This window comes from Triturus cristatus, chromosome 7, assembly GCF_964204655.1.
Source record: "Triturus cristatus chromosome 7, aTriCri1.1, whole genome shotgun sequence".
NCBI lineage: Eukaryota > Metazoa > Chordata > Amphibia > Caudata > Salamandridae > Triturus > Triturus cristatus.
Genome location: NC_140590.1, coordinates 1,565,221,188 through 1,565,238,562, shown reverse-complemented (window position 1 = coordinate 1,565,238,562; position 17,375 = coordinate 1,565,221,188).

The following is a 17,375-nucleotide window of genomic DNA, read 5'->3' as shown; positions in this document are numbered from 1 at the left end:
AAGGGAAATCACTGCCCCTACATTCATCCACACATGCATACATGACTGATGATAGACATGACACAGCAGTGCGCCAATGGATGTTTATTGCACATCCAGTGCAGTTATGCAGCTGGAGCGGTTCAGGGCAATGCCCAGCACACTACACAATATGGGCCCGTGGAGGGCCATCCAAAGTCCATCCGGGGATGACAAGTCCTGCTGAAGGAAAGGGTATAGTCCGCAGCTTGGTCGTCGTGCCATTGGTCAACAATCCGGAAGTGGCAGTCATGTCACTGTCCAAGGTGAGTAGATCTGAGTGTATCGTGGGTCAGTGGAAGGTCATGAGGCCGTGTGAGGGACCAAGCAGAAACAGGTGAGGTGACAGTATTTAATGCTAGTGCCTGGTCCTTCTGACCACAGTCCCATCCACTTTCTCATCCCCGGGTGTGTGCCCTGCCCCACCTGTGGGTGTTGCAGAACCGGCTGCTGCACTGTGTGCCACTGACACATCAGGGGCCTGAGTGGATCCGGCTGCCGCACTGGGTAGCACTGACACACCAGAGGGCAGGGATGTGGATGGTGTGGGGGCAGCAGCATTCATCAGCAACACGCCTTGTGGCGGCAATGCCATGGTGGAGGTCTGCAGGGCATGATAGATCCCAGCTACATTTAGATGATGCGCAGCGGTGGCTGCCATCCTTTCTGCCTCCATCCGCTCCATGTCTACCATGAGCCTCCGTATGTGTGCCAGCTCACGGCTGGCATCGCTGGAGCCACTCAGAGCGGACAGCTGTTCTTCTCTCTGTGTCATGACTCCAGCGATGTCAGTCAGGGCTCGTTGGAGACCATGGGGCAGACATAGACACCCAAGGATGGCGTCTAGTTTGGCAGCCATAATGCCGAAGCCCACCCGCACCTTCTCAGCCGTTTCCATCTGGCACTCCAGCACACTGCGTTGGAAGGCCATGTGTTGTTCCTGGAGGTCTTGGGGAGGGTGCCGGGGCTGTGGGTGCCTCATGCTGGGTGGTTTGGGTGGTGTGTGGGGTCTCATCGATGTAGCTGGGCTGCCCTGAGCCTATAGATGAGTGGCGGATGAGGTCAATGATGTCTTGGATGGTTTGGGTGTTGATGCAAGTGCCATCAGTGAAGAGTGGCTGGGACTGCTCTGAAGGAGGTGTTGACGGTGCCCCTGCGATGTGAAGGGGAGATGGTGTATTACAATGTGTCCACGTGTGTGTAGACGCATGGTTCAAGTTGACATTCAGACAGCATGGCATTGTACATTGTGACAGTCTGTAGATCTGGGCGATGACCCGGAGTCATTGTGGGTGTGCACTGTGCTCTGCTTGATTGTGCATGTGTGCCATTTTGCCCATCTCCACCCATCCCCCCAGCACCTGGTGGTCACGCACCCTGTTGCGGTTGTGTTGTGTCCTGTCGAGCAGTGTCCGGTCCCTTGACTCTGGCCACAGTCTCCACACTGATGACTGTCAACACCAGCTACTCCCTGTCATCTAGCTCCAGCTATGGGGCTGGGCCCCCACCTCCAGTCTGAATTGCTGCCTTCTGGTTGGCCGAGAGTTTCTCCTTAGTCTTCCACTTGATGTCATTCCATCACCTCTTGACCTCGTCCATTGTCTGCTTGTGCTCTCCGACGGCATTCACCTTGTCGACGATGTCCCGGCATATTGCAGTTTTGCTGCCCAGTGACACGTTGGAGGTGACGAAGCGTTGTTGATGGTGTTCCATCACCTCCGTGACTCTGATCCTGGTCGCCTGCGGACTGAACTTCGCCTTCCTCGTCTTCTTGTCCTTGCCCTTCCCTGTCCCAGTGGTCCCAGGCTGGTCATCCAGGGTGCTTGTGGGGTTGTGCTTGTCCTCTACGCCTGCTCCGGCTGCCTCCATGGTGCTTGGGTGTAGGTCAGTTTGTGTGTGTGTGGTTTTCTGCTTTGATAGAGATTTTTCCCACCTGCCAGGTGTGTGTTTCAGGCCTGGCGCTGCTTATCGCTGATTTCCTCATCGCGCTTTGGCCCATCGCAGGATTTTTGGTGTTGTTGTTTGTGTTTTTATCTCCATTGAGGTGGTTTTATCACAGACATTGTCCACGGTTTCAGCAGACTATCGCATGCTACCACCTTGTTGTGAATCCCACATTGACATGAGCTTATTTTCCCGCGATGGGCTGCGATATTGAAAGTTGCGTTACACTACTCTTGCAGTAGTTATCACACGTTCTTGTGAATATACCCCTTAGAGTTACTTGTGCTTGCAGCATTTGATGCACTGAGATGCCTTGAGATATCTTGCATGTATCACTGGCCCAGCATACCTCAATAATCACACCTACTTTCTGAAACCTTCCAGACACCTTTGCTTGTCTAGACTTCTACTTGCACACATCCCACGCATTCGGAAAACCAGATCCAGCAGACAAGCCATCTCTTACATCGCTCCTAAAGCATGGAACAATCCACCACTACACATAGGAGCCTCTTTCTCACTTTCTGAACTCTTCAAGGAGCAGAAATCCTGGCTTTTTGAGTAGTTCCACTAAGCCCAAGGTTTGGTTAGGCTCACACCAGCTCAGCACCAGGGTACCCTTTGGGCTGATGGTGTGCTCTACAGATCTCCATTACACAGTCTGCATTTTTGCATTTTCTGTGACAAAGAAAGTTATAGTATACTTTTATTTTATACAACTACACTTCGAAGAGAAAACTAACAGGAGAATTGAATAAAATGCAAATAAAATGCAGTGAAACACAAAAAACATCCAATGCAAAGCACCAGACAATACTTCTAAATGACACACTCAGAAGTGCTGCTAGATTAGTGTGGGTATTATGAGTGACTATGTGTGTGCTTGAGAATGTTTTTTTTTTTTTATTGAGAGTTCATAGACTTGAAGACATACAATAATATCATGTATAAATACATATGTCAAGATATTAATAGAAAAAAATTAATTAATTCAAATCTACAGTGCAAAGTATTACAGGATTATAAATATACATTTCAGGATACTCAATAATGAAATCACAATACTCCTATAATGCAGAAAAGGATCCTAAGTATTAAAGTGCAAAGTGCTAAATCAGGATACATACCTAAATATGTGCCCTATCTTCTTCTACCTATATGTATGTTCTCTCCTTTTATACCCTCTACAGGATATTATCCTGTATTTCAAACACACTCCAATATTTCTCATACTTTCTTACTGCCCCTGATCTTATTGCATATCTCTTTTCCAATTCTTGTATTCTGGACAGTTTTGCCCTCCATGTATTAAAGGTAGGTACCTTCTCTGTTCTCCATAATTGCAAAATTAGAGATCTAGCTATTAAAGCTGCAATAAACAAACCCTCCTCATGTACAGAAGTAACAGGAGAGCAGCCCAAAACTGCCGTGGATTTATCAAGTGAAATGAGGGGATCAATTATAAATTTCAGATATTTCTCGATCTCCTCCCAAAAGTTCTGGATTTTTGGGCACTCCCATATGATATGCGTCCAGGTTCCTTTCTCTGCACAACGAAAACATTTGTCTTCTATTTGCGGGTATATTTTATGAAGGAAAGAGGGTGTTCTATATAGCAACCATTTCGTGTAATATTGCATTTGTTTAAAGTTTGCCCCTCTAAATATAACCGCATTAAATTTGTTAAGCCTATTCCAGGTAGGTTTAAGAATCTGTATATCTTCCCTTTTCTTCCATCTATCCCTAACTTTTTCAGATAGTGAGAGAGACTTGTTATCGGCGAAGATCTTAATCCAATTACTAATTTTCCGTTGTGTAGGAGAATTAAGGGCTTCACTAATAGTAGTTTTATGACGCATATTTTCCCATATCTAGTTTTTCAAATGTGAGTTTCAATCTGATAAAAGACCATTTTAAGATTGTGGTTGAATGTTGGAGCCCCATTTCAATCTCCTCCCAGGTTTTCCAACAGTTCCCCTTAATGAAATCCTGTATTTGGGCATACCCATTTCTTTCCCACAACCTTAATATATTGTTCTCTAACAACCCTATTTACCCCATATATATATATTTGAAAGCCTAGTTGAGATATTGATTCTAGGAATATCGTAGTGTGCTAAAAGCTGAGTTTTTTGTTTAAATAGCCATTGTAAGGTCTTATATCGTACTTTTTTAGGGTACTTAGTCACTCTTGTGGGGTCAATTATATTACACTCCCTTAGGATCCTTTTCATAAAAAAGTTATCTACCTCTTGAGGATCTAAAAAGAAAAATCTAAAACTATGATGTGCAAATGTTGCATAATAATAATTTCTAATATTTGGAAGAGATAGTCCTCCGTCGGCAATAGGATATTTTAAAGTGCTAATCTTGGTGCTTTATTTGTCCATAGAAAAGAGGAAAACATACTGTCTATTTCTTTAAAAAAAGAGGGCTGTATTGCACAAGGAGCTGCACTAAAGAGAAAATTAAAAAGCGGGAGAATTGACATTCTAATTAACGCAACTCGTCCTATTATTGATAACGGCAACTGATTCCATTGTTTTAACTGAGAGTGAACTTTTTTCGACAAAGAGATATAATTTAGGGGAAAAAGATCCTCTACTCTATCAGTTACGTGAATCCCTAAATACCTTTTCGGACGGGTGTTATATGTCTGTCTAAATTCTAATCAAAGGGAATTCACTCCACAATTGCATAATATAATTTCTGTTTTTGACTTATTGATTTTATACCCTCCTATTTTTTCAAAATCTGCAAAGAGTCTCATAATTTGTGTCTGAGTATCTATCTTTGGGTTCAGGAAGAGAGCAATGTCATCAGCATATAATTTTATGTTCGTCATTCCTTGGACCGGAGCCATGTGAGCTTTTTTTTCCGTAATTGCAATTGCTAATGGTTCTATAAATAGAGCAAATAAGATCGGGGAAAGGGGACAACCTTGCCTGGTGCCTCTATTTATTTGGCATGTCCCTATATTAACCGAGTTAATTAAGATTTGGGCCTGTGAATTTATATAAAGTTGTTTCAATAAGAAGATAAACTCATTTGGAAAGCCAAAGTTTTCAAAAATTGTAAAAAGACAGTTCCATGAAACAAGATCAAATGCTTTTTCGGCATCTAAACACCAAATCTGTGCCTTAATCTTATTAATATTAAAAAAATCAAGTGCCTCTAATAAAAAATTTGTATTAGTATAAAGCTGTCTCCCCGCTACGAAACCACACTGATCTGTCCCAATAAGAGGTCCCACCATCTTATTTAACCTGTTGGCCAAGAGTTTAGTAAACATCTTGTAGTCAGTGTTTAAAAGGCTTATTGGCCTATAAGAATTCACATTTTCACTGTCTTTACCTTTTTTTAAAATACTGACCACTACTGCCATACGGAAAGATGCGGGTGGGTCACCCCCTTGTAATATATGATTTGCAAGTCTTAAAAATTTGGGGCAGAGTACAGTAGAAAATGTTGCTGTAGGGGGGCACACTGGACTACATCAGTCCATTCATGAGGGGACATCCCTTTCTCCCCTTCCTGACCACACCAACTGCAAGGCAGGCTGCATCATGAATAATGCCACCCTGACCAGCACAACTGTCTATCTGGATGACAAGCTCACCCTCTCTACTGGCTCTTGGCACACCATCAAACCAGAGGCAAAGAAGTGCATGATATCGCTAATCAAAGCAATGGAATCATTATGGAGTAAGTCCACCATGCCCAGAGAATATGAGATGTTACATTGCATGCGACACATCGCATGTGACTACAATGAGGTCATTACAACAACCGTGTTGTTACAACGCAAGCCATTACATCGCAAGTCATTTCTACGACTTGCTGTAGGGGGGCACACTGGACTTGGGAATAGTATAATTTACTATTCCAACTCCTATGGGCCCGATTCACAAAAGTAATCCGAGACAAAATCCTAACCTTATGACTTTCGGTATTCACAAAAGGCATATAGTAGTAGTAAAGTTAGGAATCCTTACTTTACTACTACTAAATGCCTTTTGTGAATACCGAAAGTCGTAAAGTTAGGATGTTGTCTCAGTTTAGTAGTAGTAAAGTTAGGAATCCTAACTTTACTACTGCTAAAAGCTTTTTGTGAATACCGAAAGTCGTAAAGTTAGGATTTTGTCTCAGATTACTTATGTGAATCGGGCCCAGTGTGTGAAACAGTAGGGAAGATGTTGGAATAGTAAATTATACTATTCCTTAATTTAGCGCACCCCCTACAGCAAGTCGTAGAAACAACTTGCGATGTAATGGTTTGCGTTCTAACAGCTCGGTCGTTGTAACGACTGCATTGTAATCGCATGCGATGTAGCACATGCGATGTAAACGCTGTTTTCCCGCCCAGAACCTCCTCCCTAGAACCACTCCGCCCTTTTGCCTGTACTTACCACTACTGCCTTTCAGCTGTTTTTGTATGAAACAAATCCCACATACATACATACACCTCCATTCCTATTTCTCCTAGTGCAGCCAGCATCACCAGCTTCATGCTCTTGCTAGCCATGAGGTCAATGTTCATTTTTCTCATAAGAGAACTTTCAGAACATCAAATGTATAGCCTAGCAGTGCCAGACTTACCATGTTTCTGCAGTCCTTCTATCTAGCAACTGTTCACAGGACAAGGTTACAGTGCTACTGTATGTGCTTTCATGTTACTAATGCCGATATGTTTCATCCATAATGTAATCATTATCAAGCAAATATTGTAGATAATCGAAATGAACTAGTTCATGACTAAAACTTCTTTTCTGTACAACAATTTGTCTCAAGTTCTACCATTTGGAGATGGCAAGAGACTGCTGCAATTATTGAGTCATTCAGGGCACAGGTCCTAAAAATAGAAGTGGGGTGCTAACCAAGTTATGCAGTATGAAATTGACATCACAGGATGTGACATTACTGCATGTGCCATTGTGTGTGGTATCACAGGAAGGGGCATCACAACACATCCCCTTGCAGGAAGTAACATCAAAAGGAGTGACGTCAGATCTTAAGAACTTACTCTTATGTTTAGCTGTTCTATTATGAGTATGTTTGGGAGCATTACCAGATGTGACAAATGAAAGCTGATCAGTACTTAAGGCTGTGCCTTGAGTTCTCTATCTGAAGGAATTAATAGCCAAAATAAGGCTGAAGTTTATTGTCGGACTATCTACAATAGACGGCTCACTAAGCTCTACAAGCCAGGTGTACTAAATTCGGCACAAAGAACAAAGCACGGTCCAGGCTTTGTATTAAAAATGCTAGAAACTACAACCGTAAATCACAACCCTATAACATTTGCTAACCTACCAGCATACCACTATTATATACACTGACACTTTTAGCACACTATGCCCATTATAAACAAAAACATTTAAGCTGCACCCTGCATTTGGTATTCTGAGCATGGCAAACGTTATTCACAATGAAAGATACAGTTATAACTGGATAGTCTGCACAAAGATTAAGTCAGATATTATGACCCGTACTATATTGCCACAGGATGTTTAACAATAAGGAATACGCAGTTAGTGAGACCTTTTACATAATTGAATTAGGAAAACGTGAGTGACAAAATTACTTTAAAAAATCCCATGCATCTGGTATCTTTTTGTTGTGATAGTGAGTAGGATGTACCTTTCTATATACTGAGTATCTCCTGCATGGCAATGAGCAGGCAGCTACCTGTTAACATATGGAAATGGATTTCAAAGAAGCAGCAGAGGGCCCATGAGATCTGTGAAGATTAATGAAGAAAGATCTGTGATACCAAGATAACTTAATATGAGTGGCATTAACATGTTCATGGTGCTGAAACCCCTTTTGCAGTCAATTGAAGTCACTAGTAGTAAGTTTATTGCCCCTCAAAACAGGTCACAGTTTTTCTATAATCTCAATGTCGCAAATCTAAATATAGACTCTGAAACCTGAAAGGGTTTATAATTAAAAGAGAATCTTCAGCACAGGACAGTACACTAACAAAAACCAACAAGGGTGAAATACTAAAGCCTGTCACCGAAGTAAGTGTCATCATGCACTGCATTTACCATAATGCATCAGGACAAACTGAGTGCTGGGACTTGAGGCAGTGTGCGTCCACCCTCCTCTTGTTTGAAAAGGCTCCCTTGAGCTAATGAGCTGAAGAGCTCTGGTTGAAGCACCTGTGCCTAGTGAGTGGTACAGAGACCTGAGAAGACTTTGGGAAGCATTTCCAGAACACCCAAAAATAATGTGTTTCCCTCTACTTAAGAAGGACAACTATCCTGAAACATGTGTCTATAGATACACAGCACTTGTTTCACCAACAAGGGTGAAAAACTAAAGCCTGTCACTGAAGTAAGAGTTTTCATGCACTGCATTTCCCATGATGTAACGGGGTAAGCTGAGAGCTGGGATGTTTGTGGGGAGTTTTAAAATCCATAAAGGAATAATAATACAGAGTAAAATTTTAAACAGAGTAGTGAACTGGCCATTTAGCTGTTTGTCTTAACAGTCTACTAATACTGAGACCTATGTGTAGTGTGCCGATGTGCTTGAATTCATAGCAATGCCACCTCAAACTTTCACAACTGTGGAAAATTAATGTAATTAGAACTGCAGAGTTCAATTAGGAACATATAAAGTTCTGAGATACAGAGAATGACTGGAGTCATGATTTTATGCACTATGGGGCATATTTACAAGCTGTCGATAAAAAATTATCGCCGCTTTTGCGGCCGTTTTCGTCCGAAAAGCGGCGATAATTTTATCGCCTAATTAGCAAGGCCACGCTAATGCGTGAAACCTTGCTTTAGCGTGGGGATTCCTAACACCCAGCTTTGCATCTCTAATGAGATGCAAAGTGGGCGTTCCTGACCTAACATTACAGGAGAAATGTCGCTAAGCGACATTTCTCCTATCATCAAGCCCCACGCTATGAAGCATAGCGGCAGGAAAAGTAGCGATAACCCCTGTTATCGCTACTTTCCTTACGCCTGCTTCAGGACTGACTTAGCCATTATATCCTATGGAAGGTGGATATCATGGCTAAGTTTGTGAGGCCCTATCAACAAGCTAACGCCACACTACGTAAGATTATCGCTGGGTTTCCAGCGATAATCTCACGTTAGGCAGTTAGCGCTAGGATTTTTATCGCTGAGGAGATAATCGTTGCTAATAGCACGCTATCTCAGCGATAAAAATCCACGCTAGCCGGCGATAATTATCCTCACGCTAAGAGCGCTGAGCGATAATTATCGCTGGGTGTTGCTGATATGCTCCTTTGTTCGTACACTGATGATTTTGAAAAAAAATCGAATAAAGGTTATTTGAATTGAATTGACTGGAGGGAGGCCCTATTAACTTGCAAGAAAAGTGCTCATACGTGTCAGACAAATCAGTGGCAAAGGTGTGGAAAATGAAGTGAGCGCCATCCGTGCCATGGTTGGAAACCATCCAGCATGCTTCTAGAATTTATGAAGTGACTTATGAAACCATGGAACAAGAAATTTACATGCCAACGCTCCGGATTTTGGCAGAATGTGCAAGCTTCACGTAAAACAATGTTGCCTTTTGTCAGAGTAAAACTTCCTTTACCCAAAGGTTAAATAAACTAACTCTGCCACCAGCTCACTCCACCAGGCGTAATATCCCATTTCCAGTACATTTCCAAGTGGATGTAAATGTTTTAGCTGCCAAAACTATCCAGAGGTGAGCTTGTCTTCATATGTGAAGTATGCTAACTTAGCCATACCCACCACTTAATGGGTCTGTTGTGGGCACTTGCACTCATTTTATAAGATTGTGGCTAATTTTTCAGGAACAGGCCATGATCCAGGGCAAGAGACAAATAGAGGAAGGGAATCAAGAAGGAGAAGGAGAGATAGGAGAACAATGATGAAGGTTGAAAAGTGGATGAAAAACGAACCTGCAAGAGTAACATAAAGTCAAAACAAGTGTGGGGTAGTGGAAGAAAAAAGTAATGGGAACTTTGGCATTAAGCAGTGGGACCGTGAGAAAATATTATGATTTATGTTTTTACAAATTATACACAGCCCTCCAAAAGGTTGTCACAGACACATTTCAAAGCAGACATCTCTCATTTTCTTACTGCTGGCATGACTATACTTAAACCACCCTCACCTTCATCAGTGCAACCGAACAACAGCTCAATCTAGAATCAGTACCACCAGAATACCTACACAAAGAATAGGCAATACATTTCACAGTAAAAGGTACCAGCCACACATCAAAATAAGAGTAAGCTACCCAGTGTCCAAGGAGGAAAAGGGAATGGTGATAGAGTTAACTCACAAGAAAAGGGCAATTCTAATCCTAACTAGCAGTTTCAAGAACATATTGGCCTTTTCAAGAAAATATTGCTAGTTTGAGTAGACAAACTGCATAGGTGTGGAGGTGTAGGAAACGTGAGAGACAACACAACCTACAGCCAGTATTCAGAATCTACATTAGACTACATTTACTACAACAAACTTTGCATTTCATGGACGTTATACTGCAAACATGGTGCACTGGAGAATGCCTGCATTTTTGCAGTAACAATGACCTGTCATCTCGCCTATTCACTCTAACACAATCCTGAAGGACCCAGCCCCATATAAGCACACAAGATATTTCATCTCATAACAGCATTACTCTAAATTACTTCAGCCTGGTGGACCTAAGAGCCAGCAGCGGTTTCACCCCCCAGGGTTGGCAATTAAAAAAGTGAAAACAAACTCTTTTAATTAGCTTTAAACAATATACACACACCTCTTGCTTTGGGCTGCACTGGGGCTGTTGTTGCTGTGATCATAACTGATGACAGCCTCATGTTACGTGACACTGGCAGCGATGAAGAAGCATTACACCATGAGTCTACAGTACTTACCGGGCTGACAAGCCCACAGCCCTGAGGCCTGTGAGGTCATCAGCTTGACAAAGACATATCTTCGAGGACCAGTCTCCACCTCCCAATGACATGGGGTAAAGTTAGCCCCAGGCCCTTCAAACTGAGCCTCTGTAGCCTCAGGGGCTTCACGTCAGTCAGGAAGTGGAGAGGGTAGTCTCCCCACCCTGTCCCAAAACATCAGGGGGCTGGGTCCTGCCCTGTGATGATTTGGGGCCGGGTGGGAAAGAGGCTGCAGGTAGGCAGAAAGCTAAGAAATTGAGTATGAGCCATTTGTCATCAGGACTTTTGATGACACACTGCCCAGACTCGAGGGGTCTGCTTCCCATCCTGCTCGTGCAGGAGTCGTACCATGCAGAAACCATCATTTATTTTCAGTTCAAGTGTTTCACTGGCAGCCAGGAGCTGAGGAGTAGACAAGGTAGTGCGCATTGCAGGTGCATGTAGGCATTACATAGAAGCTTCCTTGCCCTGGTCTAATACGAACGTGCGGGTTGCCGGTACCCCAATGAAGTGGAAACATTTCCCTGACAGGTTTATTTCGACTGTGCCTCTCCGTGTTGTTAAAGCGATGTGCATTGGGTTGCTGCTGCCAGAGTAATCAACTGTAAGAGATTTGGCATTTTCTCGCACTTCATAAGAACTTTATATTTTAATCTGATGATGACATTAGGATACTTTCACTGTCATGAGAAATTAGAACTTGTTGATTGTGAGGCATGGCATTGCACGTCGCTACCCCTCTCCTGCCTCTTGTGATTGGAACAGCGTCAGCACAGCAATCCTAGTCCCACTGCTGCCAGTTCGATCCCACTGCCCAAAAGGCCTGCCAGTTGGAATTTCATCACCATACTTTCTGGGCATGTCACTTCAGTGATTTCCCTGTGTTGAGGTAGCTTTATTGGGGATTTCTGTTGTTTATTTAGCATTTTTTGTTTTACTTGGTGTCTGGCTTCCATTTGTTAGTGTTATTTTTCACTACAATTCTGGGTTACTAGTCCGCTGGTTGCCCCGCCCATTTCTCTCCATTTCACTCACGGCTACACCACTGTTCCCTCTTCCACCCTCAGCCCCCCTGTCTCCCTGACAGCCCCTCCCACATCCCATGGCTATTTATGGAGGCCGCTATGCAAATGCACAGTGCCAGTGCACAGTGTGCAAACCAAAAAGGCAAGTCTGCCTGCGACCATACTCGCCTGGATGCTGCCTAGTGCCAGGTCCCCTGACCACCCCACCATCCACCACTACACTGCCAAGGAGCTCCTGACTCTGGACCATGGACACTGGTCCAACAGTTGCTTCACAGCCTCCCCTCAATCGACCAAAGGACACTTTATCTGCGGCTACTGACCCTTTGCTTGCCACACAGGATCCCCTGCCTGCACTGGATTACACATCGCTCCCGCTCAGAAGACTCAAACAACCCAGCCCCACTCTGATACATCCTGCTCAACTCCCGCTCCCTCTGCAAACACGACATGAAAATCAGGGATACCATCATCACCATCTCCCAGGATGTTGCCTTCTTCCCCGAAGCATGGCTCAACCCCTCCTCGAACCCTGTCATTGCTGCTGCGATACTTCAAACAGCTACAAAATTATACGGGGCAACACAATCATCTTCAAGGAAACCATTTGAAACACCGTTACTAACGACGATCCTATGCCTCTCATGGAACACCTCAACTGTCTATTACAAACCAATGCTAAGACCACAATAAGAGGCACCCTTGCCTACAAGCTCCTGCGACCTCAGCACCCTTCTGCAACTTCATCTCCAACCTTATCGACCCTCTTATCATGAACTCCCTCCAGTACGTTCTGCTTGGCAACCTCAACTTCCACATCGACACCCCAGCAACACTAACTCTACTGCCTTCCTGGAGAACCTTGGCAACATCAGCCTCACCCAACTGGTCACTGAACACATGCACAAAGCCAGACACTCCCTCAATGTCATTTTTACCTCCAGCGACAGAATCAAATTCACCCTCATCACAGAAACCTCCTTGACTGAACTTGTTGTTCATTTTACAAAATCGGACGCATAGCACCCCCTGCCAAACACCAAAGCATCTATAACCGCAACTGGGTCAAGGTAACCGAAACACTATGGACATAAGCCCTCAGCACCTCACAACCCAAAACTCTAGCAGACCTTGAACAGGCCGTCCAGAACCTGGATCAAAAACTGTGCTGAAAGATTCGCCCCACGAAATCCAACAATTCTGGAACCAAGCAAGCTCCTACACCCCGGAGCACAGAACCACCAATTGCAACTGCTACCGCCTCGAGAAGCGATGGTGTGCCTTCAAGAACCCCTCACAGAGCCGCTCACAAAGCAGCCCTCAGCAACCACCACCTCCACATCAAAGAAGCCAAGAAAACAGCGATCACCACCCGCATGGACACCGCGGCCACCCACCCAATTAACAAAGAATAAGCCAGCCCAACAGCCACAGAGAACACCATCTCTCCTCCCAAGAACTCTGGGACACCCTCTCAGAGTTCTTCAACAGCAAGATTGCCACCTTCTACAACAAATTTGACCCCCTCAGCCTTGGCAACCGCAACTAACCTACAGACAACAGCTGAAAGATAACTACCTGGTCTCCTCTCACCACCCAAAGAACCACAGTATTCGTGTTGTCCATCTATTCTGGGGTGTCCAACGACTCCTGCCCCTACCATCTCTTCCACCTTGGAGCCAATCTATTCAGCACATAACTCACCAGCATCCTCAACACCTAAATCTCAACAGCAAACTTCCCAGACGTATGGAAACAAATGGAGGTCATGCACCCCCATCGACCTTAAAAAATTTCCTACCAATCTCCGTGCTCCCCTATGCAGCCAAGTACTCAAGAAAGCCATTAACCAACAGCTCACCAGAACAAAACTACCTACTCGACACCTCATAATCAGTTTTCCACACAAACAACAGCACTGAGAAAGTGCTGATCGTTGCCGCAGACGACATCAGCGGCATTCAACACTCTCTCCCACCATGCCTTAATAGACAGTCTCACGTCAAGGTCTTTTTTCCAGCGATTGGAAGAAAGATTCTAGTTGACCACTTCTAAAAAAATCCAATTTGGATCCCAAAAATGCCCTGAACTACAAGCCAATCTCACAGTTATTGTTCCCTGCAAAAATAGCAGAAAGGTTTCTGAATCAAGAATTATCCACCTTCATTATTGAGGGTGGCATTCTTGATCCCTCACAAAATGTATTTCGGGACTCTAATCACGGCCACGGAAGAATTTAGACAAACCCTAGACAGCGGTGGGAGCACAGTCCTGTTAGACCTGTCAGCGGCTTTCGACACGGTCAACCACGACCTGTTGGTTGTGCGCCCTTCATCGCTGGGGATCAGGGACAAAGCACTGCTAAGTTCTTTCTTGTCAGACAGATCTCAAGTGGTGGCTCATGGGGATATCGTTTCCCCCGTTTTTTTCCCTTCCTTGCGGAGTCCCCCAGGGCTCATCTTTGAGCCCTACCTTGTTTAATCTGTATGTCATCCCGTTGGCCAAATTAATCAAAAAGCTATGGCTTCACCCGGTGTAATACGCGGATGACACGCAGAGTATTGTGTCAATTAACAGTGCATCGGCTGCTAATGCAGCTCGATTTCAAGTCTATATGTGCCATGTAGGAGAGTGGAAAATTGTTTAAAATTAAACTCATCAAAAACCGAAAAGTGATGCTCTTTGAGAATTTATCTTCAGTTTGGTCAGACAGCTGGTAGCCTAAACATATGGGTCCTTTACCAATACCCTCAAATTAAGTGAAAAATCTTGGAATCCTCTTTGATACAAATTTATCCTTCGACACACAGATTAATTACATCTCGTCCGTCTGCTTTTTCACTCTTTAGAAATATTGAAATAAGTGCTTCCCTTTATTCCCCTTGATCTAAGGAGATGGTGGTAATGGCACTTATTGCCTCTAGGCTTGACTAGTGCAATGCTTATTTCACCATTGCAAGCAAGCGTAGCATTCATAGCTTCAAACTGTTCAGAATGCAGCTGCTAGAATTCTTCTCGGGCTCGCACGCAATGACTCTATGTCCAAGGCTCTCACACAACTACACTGGCTGCCCATAGTTAAGCGAGTACAATTTAAAGCTTGATGCATAGCTTTCAAATCTCTGCATGGACTTGCTCCGTGGCAGCTGTCACAATATTGTAAACCGTACATTCCGGCCAGACCATTTAGGTCTTACGTTTGTGACAATGTGATCGTTCCTAGGATAAGAAAAGCAAAGTGGGGAGGTAAATGTTTTACACATACCACCTCCAAACTTTGGCATTCCCAACCTACAACCTTGAAAAAAGAATCAAATGTATTAAGATTCAGGAAAGTATTGAAAACGTGGCTTTTTTAATGGTGACTTCATCGGATATCTCACCATTCCATCAATCTGAACCAGCACCTAGACACCTTTGGGTACATGTAGCGCTTTGCAAAGATTTAATTTCGTTTCACAAAGTCAGCAAACAGCACAGTGCCCTCAAGCAGATCACCTCCTTCCATACTGTGTGATGATGCAGTACATCACAAACTCTACAGCATCGCTGCAGTAGGAAGGGCTGAGAAGGGCAAAGGACAAAACCGGCCATACCTAGGCAAGGTAACATGTCCAATGTTCTCAGAACTCCAGAGTAATCAAATTTAAAAAGCAACTTGACTTCTTTTTATGGTAACCACTTCAGCATTTAGTGATTGGAACTGGAAAATAAAACACACAATTTCAAATGTTTGGAAATTATTGTTTGATTTAGATACTTCTGCGCAAAACTGAAATACTCAGGTAATGGAAGAGCAAGCAGAATTATGGAAACTAGTCCTTATTTGACGTGGAAAATGCACAGTTGCAACATGGATGAAAAAAGAAACAAGCACACAATTTCTACAAGTTGGCAAATGAGTGTGAATCAATCTGTGGAACTGACCATGAGTGAAATGATTGGTTCACGTTAACATGTGTAACATACATACATTGGTCTATGCACTTTTACAGCAAAACACACAAGATGATGGACGGAATGTTGCACAATGGCAAAACATTCACCCCCAGTCACAGATCTGGGTTTAATCCATCGTTATTTTGCTCACCACGCCACCCCAGTTCAGACATGGCCATATGCAAATCAGTCTTGACCCTGTGCCTCATGGGAACAGGCCAGCCCGAACTGCCAAGCCATCTCTTCCTTGGACCGGAATCAAGCATCCTAGGACCGGTTTCTGGCTATCAGCCGTCATCAGCCAGGATAGCTTGATTCCAGTGGCGTAGTGAGCACGGGACCCACGTCTGGGCATACCCTTCCCACATAGGGTGAACAGCAAAACACACAAGATGATGGATGGAATGTTGCACAATGGCAAACCATTCACCCCCAGTCACAGATCTGGGTTTAATCCATCGTTATTTTGCTCACCACGCCACCCCAGTTCAGACATGGCCATATGCAAATCAGTCTTGACCCTGTGCCTCATGGGAACAGTCCAGCCCGAACTGCCAAGCCATGTCTTCCTTGGACCGGAATCAAGTATCCTAGGACCGGTTTCTGGCTATCAGCCGTCATCAGCCAGGATAGCTTGATTCCAGTGGCGTAGTGAGCACGGGACCCACGTCTGGGCATACCCTTCCCACATAGGGTGAACAGCAAAACACACAAGATGATGGACGGAATGTTGCACAATGGCAAAACATTCACCCCCAGTCACAGATCTGGGTTTAATCCATCGTTATTTTGCTCAGCACGCCACCCCAGTTCAGACATGGCCATATGCAAATCAGTCTTGACCCTGTGCCTCATGGGAACAGTCCAGCCCGAACTGCCAAGCCATGTCTTCCTTGGACCGGAATCAAGCATCCTAGGACCGGTTTCTGGCTATCAGCCGTCATCAGCCAGGATAGCTTGATTCCATTGGCGTAGTGAGCACGGGACCCACGTCTGGGCATACCCTTCCCACATAGGGTGAACAGCAAAACACACAAGATGATGGACGGAATGTTGCACAATGGCAAATCATTCACCCCCAGTCACAGATCTGGGTTTAATCCATTGTTATTTTGCTCACCACGCCACCCCAGTTCAGACATGGCCATATGGAAATCAGTCTTGACCCTGTGCCTCATGGGAACAGTCCAGCCCGAACTGCCAAGCCATGTCTTCCTTGGACCGGAATCAAGCATCCTAGGACCGGTTTCTGGCTATCAGCAGTCATCAGCCAGGATAGCTTGATTCCAGTGGCGTAGTGAGCACGGGACCCACGTCTGGGCATACCCTTCCCACATAGGGTGAACAGCAAAACACACAAGATGATGGACGGAATGTTGCACAATGGCAAAACATTCACCCCCAGTCACAGATCTGGGTTTAATCCATCGTTATTTTGCTCACCACGCCACCCCAGTTCAGACATGGCCATATGCAAATCAGTCTTGACCCTGTGCCTCATGGGAACAGTCCAGCCCGAACTGCCAAGCCATGTCTTCCTTGGACCGGAATCAAGC